The sequence below is a fragment of the Otolemur garnettii genome, unplaced genomic scaffold, assembly GCF_000181295.1.
Source record: "Otolemur garnettii isolate 467f Iridium unplaced genomic scaffold, OtoGar3 scaffold00012, whole genome shotgun sequence".
Taxonomy (NCBI): domain Eukaryota; kingdom Metazoa; phylum Chordata; class Mammalia; order Primates; family Galagidae; genus Otolemur; species Otolemur garnettii.
In genome coordinates, this window is record NW_003852407.1 from 19653958 (window position 1) to 19665941 (window position 11984).

General features: G+C 39.6%; 1 pseudogene; it reads left to right on the top strand.

Moving 5' to 3' along the window:
• Nucleotides 1–436: 436 nt before the first annotated feature.
• Nucleotides 437–905, top strand: LOC100955104 (annotated as a pseudogene).
• The last annotated feature ends 11079 nt before the right edge of the window (nt 906–11984 follow it).

Genomic DNA, 11984 nt, shown 5'->3' on the forward strand with positions numbered 1-11984 from the left:
CAAAAACTTGGGAGTTATGACCTTTCAGGTGAGCCTTCTTGTTATACTAATGTATGAGACCCAGAAAAGTTATGTAAGTTCTATAATTACAGAACTAAAAGACAATTTACCTATAATTATTCAACATCTAAAGAGAAGAGTTAAGTAGAAAAAAATTAAGTAACCTGCTTGAAGAGTTAATTTTAGTCCCAGAAAAAAAAAAAAGAGTATCATATTACTATTTTAGGGAAAACTAAATGATGATTCTAGGGCTAGCTGGTGTGAAGCTTCAGTACATTTTGTAATTAATAATGTTAAGTGACCAGGTAATAATGTGCAGGCAATTATCTGTGTACCAGGAAACAATGGAAGATGTTCATTTCATGAGTTTTTTCAAAATCATGTTTATTAAAAAGTGAACTTTATTTTCTGATCAGCCATCTGCAGCAGAACCACCATGACCCAGATTTTCGTTAAAGCCCCTACGGAGAAGACCATCACTCTCAGAGTTGAACCCCTATATACAATAGAAAATGTAAAGGCCAAGATCCAGGATAAGGAAGGAATTCCTTCTGATCAGCAATGACTCATTTTGCTGGCAAGCAACTATAGATGGACGTACTTTGTCTGACTACAATAGTCAAAAGGAGTCCACTCTTCATCTTGTATTAAGACTTTGTGGTGGTGCTAAGAAAAGGAAGAAGGCTTATACCACTCCCAAGAAGAATAAGAATCAGAGATGGAAGGTGAAGCTGACTGTCCTGAAATACTGTAAGGTGGATGAGAATAGCAAAATCAGTTGCCTTCATTGAGAGCAACTTTCAGATGAATGTGGTGCTGGTGTCTTTATGGCTAGCTGCTTTGATAGACATTATTGTGGTAAATGCTGTCTAACTTACTGCTTCGATAAACCAGAAGACAAGTAATTATATAAGAGTTAAGAGACATGAACTAAAAAAAAAAAAAGTGAACATAGTTAGGGATTATGGTATTTTTCCAGTAACTTGCAGTCCATTTTCAAGTGCCTGTCAGCGTAAGTTGTGGTGTTTGTAGTAGTGCTCATGAGGATTTGCACCTAACATCCTGGCTCTGTAATATTACCCCTGTGGCACTTAATTACAGAATGTCGTAAAGCAATTATTGTGGGGTCTAATAATGAACTTCATTTATAAGGGAGAAATTTCTTAATAACTAATATGCTGTCGTCAATCTTGCTGATAATTTTGGAGGTTTATAACCCTTGAAAATAAATAGCATTGATGTATCTTAGATAAAAATATGCCTCTTTTAGTGCCCGTGCTCACAGAATTTATGCTGTATTCGCAACATTGAACTATGGTGTGAAATGCTTTATAGTATGTTTTAATTATAAGAGAACAGACTGTTCACTCTTCTCAGTCATTTACTGGTAGAATTTGTGTTGTGTCAGCAGATGATGACTCTTCTTCTAACTGTGAGGTTGATAAAAAATGCTTCAACCATACAAACCTAATCAGCATAAGAAAGAGTACTAGATTGTATCTGTTTTATTCTGCCAAGAGGAAATAAAGCAGTGAAGACATCTAAGTGGGAATGCAGGTGAGAAAAGCATAAGGCTCTGCAGAGAGAAATAAGGGCTATGGGTGGAATCACAGAGAGAAAAAACAGGAATCATGCAAACTTGTAAAGTTCCAAGTTGTAAAAGAAATAAGTGAAGAAGAGGAGGCTGCTCCTTAAGGAGAATGAGACACTATGTCTTAAAGGAAATTTGTAAGGCATAGTGGGTGGGTTTGAGAAATAAAGGGAGTCAGCAAAATTGTCAGGCTGCTGCAGGAGCTGGCGTTGACCAACGTGCATGCGGTGAAGGTACATGAGCAGGTAGAGCTGCTGATCCTGGAGCACCCAGGTGCAGCTTTTGCTGGGCTGGGAGAGAGGCCCACAGGAACACAGGGCTCCCCTGCAGTGAGGAGAACAGAGTGAGTACTGTGCAGTGAGTTGAACTAAGCCAGGGTGGGGAACCTGTGGCCTTAAGGCCATGGCCTTCTAGGCCTGGAAGTGCAGCCTTTTGATTAAATTCAAATTTTACAGAACAAATTTTTTAATTTTTATTAAAACTTTTTTGTTCATTTTTTATAATTTTATTTTATTTGTAAAAGGAATATATGTAAAATAACAAAGAGTAAAATACGTTTCAACAAAATAATCCTCCTGGATTGGCATGATTAGAATGTTTCACCATAAGGGTGAAATGGACAGCTGCTAGCTAAGCTCATGGTTTAGTTCTAGTGCCCCCTGCCTGATTGGTGCCACTACTGCATGAGGCTGGCTGGAGGGAGTTTATGATGGTCAAGTACGACAGTCTGTTACCAGCCTTTGACAACTGTGCACTGTGTTTCTGATTAAAGAATTGTTTATTTATTTTTATTTTTATTTTTTGTGAGAGTCTTACTTTGTCACCCTCAGTAGAATGCCATGGTGTCAGCCTCCTGAGTATCTGGGACTATAGGCACCCACCAAAACACCAGCTATTTTTTTAGAGACAGGGTCTCTCTCTTGCTCAGGCTGGTCTTGAACTCCTAAGCTCAAGCACTGTACCTGCCTTGGCCTCCCAGAATTCTAGAATTATAGGTGTGAGCCACCATGCCCAACTTCTAGTTGAAGCATTTGTGAATAGCTGCACAACTCAACAGTATCTTTTAGTAGCCCATCATGTCAAAGAAGACCAAGTGAACACTGAAAGAAGAAAACAGTTTCTTTAAATGAAGCTTGGGAATTGCAATATTATCTTATTTCTGCTAAAGATGAGATGATTTGCTTGCTTTGTGATACTATAATATCAACATTAAAGAAATTCAATGCTCATCAGCAAAATAACACTCATAAGTACCACAAATATTTTAGAGGGAGAGGCATGAAAGATTGTATTGTAGAAATCAAAAGATGAAAAGAAAAAGCAAAGATAATTCTTTCAAGCAGCAATAAGACCTGGAATAAAGCCATTGAAGCAACATGTAAAGTAGCTTAAATATTCGAATAAAAGGGAAGCCATTCAGTGATGTAGAAATTGTAAAAGAATGCATCATCAAAGTTGTAGGATGCTTAGACATGATAACGATTCAACATATAAAAAACTGCCTTCTTCAAGAAGATCCATAACTGATAGGCAGCATGAATTAGGCTTCAACTGAGAACAATTTCATGCAATACTTCATAAAGAAAATATATGTTATTCAATCACTTTGGATAAATCAACAGATAATACTGACTCAGCATATACTTCATTAAGGTCATAGCAGAAGATTTTTCTTTGCTGTGACAAGTTACCCATTTGGGGCACTCTTATGAACAGAACACATGGCATAGATATCGTCAACAATTTTCTTTTCTTTTCTTTTCTTTCTTTTTTTTTTTTTTTTGAGACAGAGCCTCAAGCTGTCCCCCTGGGTAGAGTGCCGTGTCATCACAACTCACAGCAACCTCCAACTCCTGGGCTCAAGCGAGTCTCCTGCCTCTGCAACAATTTTCACAATAAACATCATGAGGCTGGACTGAAGTTCCTGTCACAGATTAAATAAAAATATTACAGATTCAGATGCTTTCATTTCTTTTCATTGTATCTTACATCAGCAAAATCTCTATCCTAAAGCTACTATTTTTAAGTAACACTTAAAGTTGTAAGTATTGTTAACTATATTCTTGCAAATGCAACAGGGCATAGTCAGTTTTGTAACACGCTAAAGTTGAACAATGAGTTACTGAATGTGGATTTGCCTTATAATTCTAAAGTGCTTTGGCCATCACAAGGACAGCTGTTAGCAAAATTTTGTCTCTGTGAGAATAGATAGTTAGATTTTATGAAGAACAAAATTAGTAATGTGAATTATTGGAAGAAGATTTCTATAGGAATGCAGCATTTCTGAGTGATATCATGGCATAGCAAAATGACTTGAATGTTTCTTTGCAAGGTAAAACTAAGTCTATAAATGATATGTGGCAAAAAAAAAAAAAAATCCAAGCATTTCAAAAGAAAGTATCTTTTTTCAAAACAGTTCTTCAAAAGAAACTTTTGGATGAACATTTTCCCCAGTTAGCAAAAGTCAGTGATGCAAATCATTTGAAGAATGTGCTGTCCTAGATGTATTAATTGGAGAATACCATGAAAGTTTCGTTGATTTTGACAATCATGACATCACACTCAAATTGGCATTTCAGCCTTACCTGGTTGACATCACCATGGCACCTAAAGAACTACAGATGGAATTGACTGAGCTCTTAGTAGATGACATTTCAAAGTCATTGTTTGATGCTAAGAAAGATCCATTTGAAGTATGGGAAGTGCAGTAGAATACTCATGCCCTTGGCAACATGGCTGAAGTGCTTTCTTGCTTGTCAGCCACTTATTGCTGTGACTCTACATTCTCTTATCTATCCCAAATCAAGATCTCTTAAGGCCACAAATGACTGACACCACGTAGAGGATCGAGGAAACTGCGGACCTCAGCGGCAACCAAATATTCAAATACTTTCCAGCAAAGAGCATTAAAAGGTTAGTTGGCTTTAAAACACAACAAAGTCATTAAAAGGTTAGTTGACTTTAAAATTAACAAGTAGTTGGCCTTTTTTGAAATTATTAAATACATAGTAGTCGGACTTTTACAAAATAGTATATATTTTAAAGTACATCTAATTGAAGTTTCTTGAATGTGGACTTACTTGATTACAGCTAAATCTATGCAGCCTCTCAATATGAAAAGTTTCCCCACTCCTGAACTAAGTTATTGACTGCACAGTTTTCTATAGCAATGGGCAGTGTCCTCACTGGTGTTAATTACTATGCTCCGCTAGCTCCCTTGAAAATGTCCTTTTCTACTTATGTGACAGACATGCCTCACAGGATGCACGGCTCACATTACCCCTCAAGGAGTAGCATCTGTGCCACTGGAATTATTTCTTGAGCTGGGGATGGCTTTGATAGGATGTGCAGAGATTGCATCTGGGTGGTGGGGAAGATGGTGTAATCTAGGCAGAAAAAATTGCAAGGGGGCGGCACCTGTGGCTCAAAGGGGTAGGGCGCCAGCCCCATATGCTGGAGGTAGCGGGTTCAAACCCAGCCCCAACCAAAAACTGTTAAAAAAAAAAATTGCAAGGTTATACTTTAGGCCCAAGTAATCTACAAAATATTGATCCTCACCCCCTCCCTAAGCCTCAAACTATTGCCTATTGGCATCCTTGGGGTTGAGGTCAGGGTGGCGTGAGGAATGAGGTGGTGCTCAGTGGAATTTGGATGAAGTGACAGAGATGGATGAGTTGCCAGGGGGAAGAAAGGCCAGAGCTGGGGTGCGACTCTGATCCTGACCTGTTGAAGGTTAGAAATAGTCTAGGGCTAGGACTGTGGTAAAGTACATCAATATTAAACTGCTTTTCAAAAGGTGCCTCTGTGCTTTGATAGGATCCTTTGGTGTAGCAAAGTGACAAAATGTACGTTTTATCCAAGTATCTTCAGTAATGTCACTTGTTTTTACTTTGCTTAGTGTTAATGCAGTCACTCCATCTTTTTTTGTTTAGTGTTTCTGTGCTGTTTTTTCCTATTATTTTACCTACTTGTACCTTCTGTCTTTTCAAATGTGTCTTTTTGTAAACAGAACATAATTTGATCTTATATTTTCAGCTAGTGTCACAGTTTCTCTCTGAACTGGAGAGTTTATGCATTTGCATTTCGTGCAGGTGGAATTGAGCTTAATGCTACCTTTTTGTTGTTATCTATTTGTTCTGTTTTTTATTCTTTTCTGTTGTCCTTTGCTGAATATTTTTTAGTAATCTATCTCCTTTATTTCATTATAATCATACATTTTACTTCGTATTTTTATTTTTTTGCAGTTTTCTAAAAATTGTAATAGGTATCATTTTCTCATCAAAGACTACCATGATTAGTATTTTACCACTGTATGTATAATGCTTACAATACACCTTCACTTGCCTGTATTTACTATGATAATCACACATTTTACTTCTACTTATGTCATAAACTAGAGAATTCATTGATATTCATCTTGTCATCTTTTTTTTTTTTTTGAGACAGAGTCTCACTTTATTGCCCTCTGTAAAGTGCTATAGCATCACAGCTCACAGCAACCTTCAACTCCTGGGCTTAGGCGATTCTCTAGCCTCAGCCTCCCTAGTAGCTGGGACTACAGGTGCCTGCCACAACACCTGGCTGTTTTTTCGTTGCAGTTTTGCTGGGGCTGGGTTTTTTCCTTAACTGCTTTTCTGCAGTAAGAATAATATAGATATGAAGTGATTGGGGCTTAAATTGGAAATCCAGCAGATGGTATGAACAGCATGTCTGAAAAGATCATCGAAGATCTATGAGAGGAGAATGGTGACTCCTAAAAGCTGGCCCTAGCTCAGTTGGGTCATTTAAAAATATGGATCTCTAGGCCAGGTGCAGTGGCTCATGCCTATAATCCTAGCACTCTGGGAAGCCAAGGCAGTTGAATCACTTGAGCTCAGGAGTTCAAGATCAGCCTGAGCAAGAGCGAGGTTCCTGTATCTAAAAATTGCCTGGTGTGGCAGGCACCTATAGTACCAGCTACTTAGAAGGCCAAGGCAGGAGGATTGCTTGGGCCCCGTAGTTTGAGGTTGCTGTAAGTTACAATGCTGCAGCACTCTACCAAGGACAACAAAGTAAGACTCTGTCTCAAACTAAAAAAAAAGAAAAGAAAAGAAAAGAAAAGAATAATACAAACTCAGCACCCAGAGCATAGTGGTTATATCACCAGGTATGTACACCAAGGCTGGCAGGTTCGAATGTGACCCAGGCCAGGTAAATAACAATGAGAACTGCCACAAAAAAATAGCTAGGGGTTGTGGCGGGCATCCATAGTCCCAGCTCCTTGAGAGGCTAAGGCAAGAGACTCTCTTAAGCCCAAGAGTTTGAGGTTGCTATGAGCTATGACACCACTCAAAGGCGACAAAGTCAGACTCTGTCTCAAAAAAAAAAAAAACCAAAAAAACACATCTCTGGGTCTCACATGGAATTTTAGCTTGAGAAAGTCTGATATGAAATATGGGGTTTGAAATATGAAATATTCCTAGTACAGAGCCCCTAAAATCCTTGTAATTTCCAGATAGTGGTGCTAGGTACAGCTTTTGGGCCAGTATTTGATTTTTGACCCTGTTCCTGACCCAGAGCTCCTAATCCCTTGGACTTTTTCCTGGGTGATAAGAGTGTGTTTTGTTCTAATAAGGTGACTCTTGGTGGGTTCCTGGTTAGTCACTAGAAAAACCAAGCCATGATTAGAAGCTTGAAACTTTCAGCCCCACCTCCATCCTCCAGGAAAGGGGAAGGGGTGGGATACTGAGTTAATCCGTCATACGTGAACTATGGGGATTGGAGAGATTCTAGCTAGTAAAACATCAACACGCTGAAAGGTGGCACACTCCAACATCATGAGGACAGAAGCTCCTGTGCTCTGGACCCTTCTTGACTGGGCATTATGTATCTTTTCTTCTGGCTGTTCATCTATACCCTTTAAAATATCCCTTGTAATAAATCGGCAATAGTAATTAAGATTGTATTCCTGGGTTCTGTGAACTGCTGTAGCAAATTATTGAACCCAAGAAGTAGGTTGTGGGAACCTTTGATTTGTAGCCTTATCTGACAGAAGTTGTGGGTAACCTGGGAACCTTCTGCTTTTGATTGGCATCTGAAGTGGGGGACAGTTTGGTGGATTCAACTCTTAACCTGTGTGTCTGCACAAACTCCAGTTAGTGTCAGAACTGAATTGTAGAACACCCCACTAGTGTTAGAGAATTGGTCAGTGTGGGGAAAAAGTAGGTCCAGGGAGAGACCTCACTGGTGATTCCGATGTCTATTTAAGTTTAGGAGGCATTGACCTCTAGTTCCAAAACTCTCAATTTTTTTTTACATCTGAATCACTTGAAGAACTTTAAACAAATGCAGCTTTCCAGACTCCACCCTTTACCATTTATTTTTATTTTATTTAAGAGACAGAGTCTCACTTTGTTGCCCTTAGTAGAGTGCTGTGGTGTCACAGCTCACAGCGACCTCTGGCTCTTGGGCTTAGGCAATTCTCTTGCCTCAGCCTCCAGAGTAGCTGGGACAGGCACCTGCCACAACACCTGGCTACTTTTTGTTGCAGTTTGGCCTGGGTGGGTTCGAACCCGCCACCCTAGGTATATGGGCCAGCACCCTACCCACTGAGGTACAGGCGCTGCCCACCCTTCACCATTTAAATCAGAATCTTTGGGAAAGTCTCAGGCATTGGGATCTTTGTTTTGTTTTATGGAGATGGGCTCTTGTAGTGGCATCATCTTAGCTCACAGCAACCTCAAACTCCGGGGCTCAAGGATCCTCCTGCCTCAGCCTCCCAAGTAACTAGAACTACAGTAATGTGCTACCATGCCCAGCTAATTTTTTCTATTTTTCTGCACAGATAGGGTCTTGTTATGTTGTTTAGGCTGGTCTCCAACTCCTGCCCTCAAGTGATCCTCCTATCTTCACCTCCCATAGTGCTGAAATTACAGGCAAAAGTCACTGTGCCCAGCCTATTTTTAAAAAGGTGATATTAATGTGCAGCCAAGACTGAGAGCCATTACTCTAGATCACAATGTGGTGGCAGTCATTCAGATTTGACGTTCTCAAAGCTTAGAGATGTGGCAAAGGGAAGCATTTAAAAACAGCCACCTTGATGGGCACCCTGGCTCATGCCTGTAATCCTGACACTTTGGGAGACCGAGGCAGGAGGATCACTTGAGCTCAGGAGTTGGAGACCAGCCTGAGTAAAATCAAGACCTCATCTCTACTAAAAATAGAATCACTGGCTGGGATCATGGCCAGTGCCTGTAGTCCCAGCTACTTGGTAGGCTGAGACAAGGGGATCGACTGAGCCTAAGAGTTTGAGGTTCCTGTGAACTATGATACCACAGCACTCTACCCAGGGGGGCAGAGCAAGACTATGTCTCAGAAAAAAAAAAAGAGAGAGAGAGAGAAGAAGAAGAACAGCCATCTGACTAATGATTATTTAGAATAAAACATTTGGTAATAATTACTATTTTTTTTTTTTAGGAAGAACATCAAACAGATTAGGGAAAAACAGGTTATATACAAAATTTAAAATATCAGGTGGTGACGTCTAGTGTTGAATTTAAATGCTTACTCAGAATGTCAGTAATCTTTTATTTCCCCTCTTGGCCAATGTTATTAAAGGTAAAATGCAGAGAAATAATTTCCAGTAGTCTTTTAATCCAGGGTTTTCGAAGCTATGAAGTTGATGATTTGGTAATTGGGGAGTGGGGGTGTGCCAACTCAAAAAATATAATTATACCTCTTCTTGACTTCTATTAACAGTAAATTTGAAAAAAATTGACAATATCAAATAATTATCTCAAAATATAAGGCCTCTAGTATGCTGAATTGGAGTAGATCTTTCTGTTTTCCTGTCCTAGCCCAAATCTAGAGCTTTCTCACCCATGCTCATTGATTAGAGGTGAAGGCACTCATTTCTCCAGCCAGATGGAGAATCCCAGCTGCCACAAGGCCACTGCTGAGTGCTTTGGGGCCACCTAGCCCACCTCTGACAGCTCTTGTGTCCTCACTGTTCGTGGCTCAGCAATAAGCACAAGAATAAAGAGAAAACCTGGGCACAGACTCAGAAAGAACCACATGTGAGTCCCCCCTTTGCCCCTACAGTCTTTAAAGGAAAGCAGGGAGATAGGAGCATTCAAAAGAGGTTTGTGCCCTGGCCAAAAACTACCAAAAAATTAAAAGGTTTGAAATACTCTTCAGTACTATTTCTTCTATTTATGGGCATTAAAACAGTATGAAAATAAGTGTCCTTCTTTTCCTAAGTGTACACAAGGTATTCATCTGAGGAAGCAGTATGGTTCCTGCAAATTAATCTTCTTTAATCTCAAGTAATGAGAAAATGATAAGCCTTTAACTTCTTTAACATTTCCCTGGAATCTCGAAAAGTTGTTGAAATAGTGGTGATGTGTATGGAGGGTACACAGTATACATACACGGTCTTCATGAGAACTTAGCCTATTAAAAATAAGATTCCTGCAACATGGGGAAGGAAATCTGAGAACAGAGGCTCTGCAGAGTAAGCATATATAATTTTTTTTTTTTTTTTTGAGAGAGAAAGAGTCTCACTTTGTTGTCCCAGGCTAGACTGCTGTGGCGTCATATCACAGCAACCCCAAACTCCTGGGCTCAAGCACTCCTGCCTCAGCCTCCTGAGTTGCTAGCACTATAGGCTCCCTTTATAACACTCAGTTAATTTTTCTGTTTTCAATGGGGACAGGGTCTCCATCTTGCTCAGGTTGATCTTGAACTCCTGAGCTCAAGCAATCTTGCCTGGGCCTCCTAGAGTGCTAGGTTTATAGGCATAAGCCACCACGCCCATCTGTAGGAACAACATTTAAAATAGAATGTAGGCTTCGTGTTAGAGAGAAATGCTGGGAAGCACGTGGAGATTACAAACTGCAGTTACAAGTTTCCCACCGTGTTCTAGTTTTTTTTAGTTCAAAATATCAGTAGATCCAATAGTTTCTGTTACATGGATACACTCTATAATGCTGAAGTCAGGGCCTTCCATATCACCAGGACAGTTTTTACTATACCTAGTAGGCAAGTTTTTCTGCCTTGCTCTCCTTCTACCCTCTCTCCTTCTTAGTTTCCAATGCCCTTTATGTCTTTTTGTGCCCATGAGTAAACATAATTTAGCTCCACTTGTTAGTGAGAACATGTGGTGTTTGTGTTTCCATTTTTGAGATATTTCACTTAAGATAATAGTGTTTAGTTCCATCCAAGTTTCTGCAGATGACATTACTATTTTATTCCTTTTTATGGGCTGAGTGGTACTCCATAGTGTGTATGTACACACCACATTTTCTTTATCCACTCACGTGTTGAGGGACACATAGGTTGATTCTCTATCTTTGCAACTGTGAACTCAAATGGTCTATTTTTAACAATGAATTTTCTTTTCAGTTTGTGAATAATAGACCCACCTTTTCATTTAACTTATAACAGAAACAAACCATAGAGAAATAATTTGGATCTTAATTTTTCACGTGGAGGAACAGGCCATTTTGCTAATTACATAATTAGGTCAACAAACAAATTAGTGTTTATTCAATTTGTTGGAAAATTTGGGCTCTCACTTCAGCAGCTGGCTGTCTTTGCTTGCCAAATTAATTGTAATGAATCATCTAATTTCTTAAGTAAATGAACTTGAAAAAAATCTTGGATTAAACAGCTTTGTGATTAAGAGGCAGAATTATTAGGTTACCCTCTGCCCTGTTACGGGTACCATGGAAATCCCACTTTGGGGCCGGGAGCTCTGTTAACGAATGTCACTTAATCAAGTTCCATTCATTTATTTTTGTTGCCGCTGTAATTGCTGTTGGAGTCTTAGTTATAAATTCTTTGCCTAGACCTAGGTGTAGAAGAATTTCCCACCTAATGGTACAATGAACACTATTTGGGTGATGGGGACATTGATAGCCCTGACTCAAGTCATATATCAAAAATATCTATACTACTTTAATATTTTGAAATTTGTAAAGGTCACTGTATAATAAAACTTTCTTTGGTCATCAGTCTGCCCCCTAAACTAGGTCGATGAAGCAGTTAGACTGTACTGTAGTAGTTTGAATTTGAGGGCCAATGCTACATTTGATAAGCAAACATGAGACTAGATTTTCTCTTCTTGTTTTTCTTTTCTTTTCTTTTTTCTTTGAGACAGAGCCTCAAGCTGTCACTCTGGGTAGAGTGCTGTGCTTTCACAGCTCACAGCAACCTCGAACTCCTGGGCTTAAGCGATTCTCCTGCCTTAGCCTCCCAAATAGCTGGGACCACAGGAGCCCACCACAACACCCGGCTATATTTTGATTGTAGCCATCATTGTTTGGCAGGCCTGGGCTGGATTTGAACCCGCCAGCTCAGGTGTATGTGGCTGGCTCCTTAGCCACTTGAGCCACAGGTGCTGAGGAGCCTCACT